Raw genomic sequence first — 4,776 nt, 5'->3', positions numbered from 1 at the left:
CTCTGTCTCAGCTGAACCCAGGACAACAGGTCTAGCTGTTCCCAGGTGAATTGGACATGCACAGGACCAGTCATTGTTTTAGCAGTGGATGTCTCTGGCACAGCCAAAGAACACGCTTCGGATTTTCTCTCTTCTGCACTACATGATGTTACTGCCAGAACTAGTACATTACTGCTCCCTCTCCCCAGCTGTTGATACACCACCCCTGAAGTCCTGCCTAGCTCTAAGAGTTGTATGATACACACAATTAATTTATTTCCCTTTCACATTGTTTCCAGTACAAAGGTTTTCCTATTTTAATGCTGTTGTTGAGTTATTCCCTTTCTCCATTATGTGGTTCCAACAGCATTTATTGTAATTAAAAAAGACTTCCAAAAACCCAATGTACAATTTTTCTTTTGAAAAATTAAACGGACTGTCCACCCTATGAACAGCACAACGGAACTGAAGTTCTTCAGACACCTTCCTATCCACGGCTGCCTGTGGAAACTTCCCAATGCTTCCGGATTTGCCCAAAGCACACAGACTACTATAACTTAACACTACTGGCAACTTCAAAGTGTTGAAAATTTAAATGTCCTGAGATCCCTCTACAGCTTCAGTAGAATGAGTCAATACTGGGCCTTTTAGTAAAGCAAAAAATGTGCTGCCCTCTGTGGAGAGTGAAATGAATAATGCATGCACAAGGCCAATACAGAGTGTTTCATTATTCTCACCCAATTCAGAAGTCAGCTGGTACTTGCTGTCACCACTTTCACACCAAACATTGCCATCTTCAGCTTGGAGTTTGAGAACATCTTCAGCACCAGAAGTGGGACAACACTGTATTTTCTAGTCTAACCTCTTCTTGCAAGTTATAGGCCGCTATGGTGCAAGACCTTCTAGAACAAATGGCTAATTCTTGTAAGTGTTAAGATGATTGACAGATTCTTGCCCATTCTGAGATGCTGGGATAACTGATTGTTTCTTCTCAGACTTAAATACACTAGCTACAGACCATATGAAGTCTCTCTGACATGACTAGGGAACTAAGGAACTCCCATGCCTGCAGAGCATCTTCCCGGAACACAGGAAAGCTACTCAACATTTGCAAGTAGAACAGGTCCACCTGACAAACGCATTTTGGAACTTGGAAATTAGAGCTTCCCAACACGGCACGTGTAGTCCAGACACAGGAATACGGAGTGTCCTTAAATTGTTGGGATTTCCATTCATTTCCTTATCAAGCTATTGACTACATGACTCCTCATTGAGCTCACCGCAGGCGATGCACACGCTGCTCTGAAACTACCTTGGAAATAGACTTTCTGTGGGGCAGGACAGCATCGACAGCATAGGGGGGCTCTTTTGAAATCTACTGTCAGTCAAAAACAAACCAGCACTGCAGTCTAGATCCTAGGTTCACTTAAATGCATCAGTGAAGTGAATATAATTTATTCCCGGTGAGGATTTGCGGTTTGAATTTTGAACCCCTTTGATAAGACATGTCTACGGGAAAGTCTTTAACACTAGCAGCAAGTCTAAGAAGGATAGGTTTATTTCACTGCATTTGAGCAAGTCATCCCCATAACCCATAAGCTGGTTATAGCTCCCCAAAACTCTGTTTCAGAGACTCCAAACAGAACTCTTCCTCTAGTCTAATCTGTGATCACAGACCACACAGTACCTGCGAGGACAGCCAGCACCTGCTTCCTGAAAAGCCTGTTTTATCCCTAGTCCATTTTACAGCAAAATGCAATCCATCCATTCCATCAAGCTTCCCTGGGCGTGCAGAGTGCCCAGCCAAGTGAAAACCCAGACAAAAGTGCAAGCCCAGTGCAAAACCTTGGCACACCCCATATGGACTGAAGAACAGAAAAAGAGAAATGGTAGGGACGTGAAAAGGGAAGGTGCTTGTTTACAGGACACGCAGGCATTTATATTTAGCAGCTGAATGTTCCATGCTGCTGCTGCGAGGCAATGAGGGAAGTAGAGCGGCTGTCAGACAGGTTAACCACCAACCTTCCTCTACAGTTTCAGTATTGCTGGGCAGCTGCTTCTGGGAAACTATGCTAGGATGCAAAATAGGCAAGAAAACCCTAATCCTTTGTTACCTCATCCCAAAGAACACGAAACTACTGTTGCTGCCTTTTGTATGACTAAGATCTACAAGGTAATATTTATCTCTTCATGTCTCGGAGCTCACTTTGTGCCTTGATAAATGCCTGTTAAACTAATGACTCGACTACTTTTTTTTAACAAAGCAAATAAATGAAGAAAGATACTCTTATTAATTTCACAGCTGGACAGAAAACAATAGAACATCGTTCTTTCAGAATAGAATAACACTTTTAGCTTTATCATTTAACATAAATTCTTTGCCATTAACAGCCAAAAATGCTGGAAATCCAGAGTTGTATATGAGAAGGAAGAGATCTCCTTCTCCTTTCCTAAACTATTGAAAAAATCCCCACATTTGCATCTCCCTCCTCCAAGCTACTCAGTTACATATGATTGAGCCGTTCATTTAATTGATTCACTGGAAGGACAACCAGAACAACAAAACTTTGTAGACATAAAAAACCCATCTTTATATTTCATGTCGCTCTCGGAGACAAACATGCCAGATACACCTCTGGGTTCATGAGAAATGCATTTGTATAGAAGGCCGGTCTGAACTGACTTGCTATTTTCAAAAACCATGCAAATTCAACAATAAAAACCCATGTAATGGTCAGAGGTGGCTTTAGGGAGTTTCTGTACTATATCCATCTGTTCTATATAAATACAATAGCTAAAACACAATAAAATTTCCCCTCTTTTGCATATGCAATTCTTTGTGGGAGTACAGACACATCTAACAGATCTGTAAGATGCTACAGACAGAAATGATGGTACAAATAGTAAAGGGTCAAACTAAGAGGTAAGCTCTTTAGAGCCAAATACCTGTAAAGGTTATACGAATTGTTTCTTACCCTAGTTCCAACACTGCACAGGGTTTCATACACATGCTGTGTTCTACAGACAGCAATGGAGATACTCCACTAAGTTAAGCACAGGCATCTGTCTTTGCAGGATCTTTTGCTCTCCAGCACTAAAGACTCATCACCATCTCCCTCATCCCATTGACCAATATTCCATGTTTCTCATTGAGTCATTTAAATAAAATATTCTAGTTTCATCATCAGAAAATAAGAATGAGCCTGATGACAGCTTCATGTAACCAGCACCCTGACTCTGACAGTAATGAAACCCGCATGGCCAGGGCAGAGCACTGCACAAAGGAAGCTTTCCCCAGAGCATTCCCAAACCCCATCAGTTTGCAAGCCAGGGACCAACTAAGGTTTGGAATTGTGAGCGCAGAGCTATAAAACGAAACAGGGAGAACACAGATTTGGGAAGCTCAGGGACCCTTGCTTGGCTTAGACAACTGCAACTTTGGCTTTCCTGTTTATCATCATGTAAACTAGGTTGCCTTCTTTTGTGTTCATAAGTTAAAAAAAAAAAAAAAGCAACTTGTTTCCTTGATGTGGCAGGATATGTGTATTAATCAGCATTAAAGGAAGTCTGAAGTGATTATTCCCTGTATTCTTAATAATGTGCATCCAGATGCTTTGAAAGATTCATCTCCTAGGATCGTATTCTCAACCTTCCTACCACTGAATTCATGTATGTAAATGACACATTATGTGTCCCAAGAACAGGAAAGAATAATCCAAAGCCTGAATAATGCCTCAAAAAAAGGTAAGAGTTATCTCACTCCAATATAAAGCAAGTCCATCTGTGGTCAACAGAGACTGTTCCGTCAGCTTCACCAGGAGACAAATCAGGCTTTGAAAGAAGATAATACTGTCTATTGGAGAAGTACCAGTGGCGCGGGGAAGAGTCATACTGCTGCCCATGACCGAGGGAATGAGATCCCCATCTGTAAGACCAGAACCTGTTTCATTTTAGGCTCTAGGCTGAGCATTTTCATGATGTATCGAACACAAGCAGAGCTCTGGGATCTGCAAGGGGCTTGTATTAGTTTTCCAGACAAGGTTCAAGTTGCTGGCTTTAAAATATAAAAGCTCTTGACGATTTGGGGCTTAGTCATAAAGCAGAGATTCCCCAGGCAGGTTCCTTGCCATGTCCCCTCAAAGTGGAAAAACATGCAGGGAATTAAGTTGCTGCATGAGAATGGTGACACAAATGCCCACAGGTGCCATCATGTGTTATCATTGCAGGTATACTACAAATATCTTTTGGATTGTTTTTTAAAAGAACATGCGCTGAGAAAGTGAAATGATTAGATGTGTATTTTGAGATACATAGTTAGAAAAAAAGAAGAAAATGAAGAAAAATTGCAAAAAAAGTGTACTAAAGTTTTTTTCCTGGGTTAATAAGATAGAAAAGTAAAGATGTATTAAGATGCATTAATTTTGTTTTGATTTACCATTCTTTCTTCCCACTTCTCTCTTGGTAACAAAGAACCAAGCAAGTGGAGTAATAAGGGAAAAACTTTGAAAAGAAACCCACCACACAATCAACATCATCCCTGCCCCCCCGCCCCCCCCAAAAAAACCCCAATCCCAAACCAGAAATATTACAAAATGAGGAAATTTTCAAGGCAACCATTCTACATCATTATATTTTCAGGGAAGCTTGAGGGGGGAAATAACTGACGTGAAAATAATTCATTTTCATTAACTATATGACAAAAGTTACTCTGCAAGAAACCTAGAATAACAGAATAGTTTGGGTTGGAAGGGACCGTGGAGGTCATCCAGTCCAGCCCCCCTGCAGGGAGCAGGGACA

This window comes from Pterocles gutturalis, unplaced genomic scaffold (genome assembly GCF_000699245.1).
Source record: "Pterocles gutturalis isolate BGI_N339 unplaced genomic scaffold, ASM69924v1 scaffold39019, whole genome shotgun sequence".
Classification (NCBI taxonomy): domain Eukaryota; kingdom Metazoa; phylum Chordata; class Aves; order Pterocliformes; family Pteroclidae; genus Pterocles; species Pterocles gutturalis.
Note: the sequence above shows the minus strand (reverse complement) of the source record.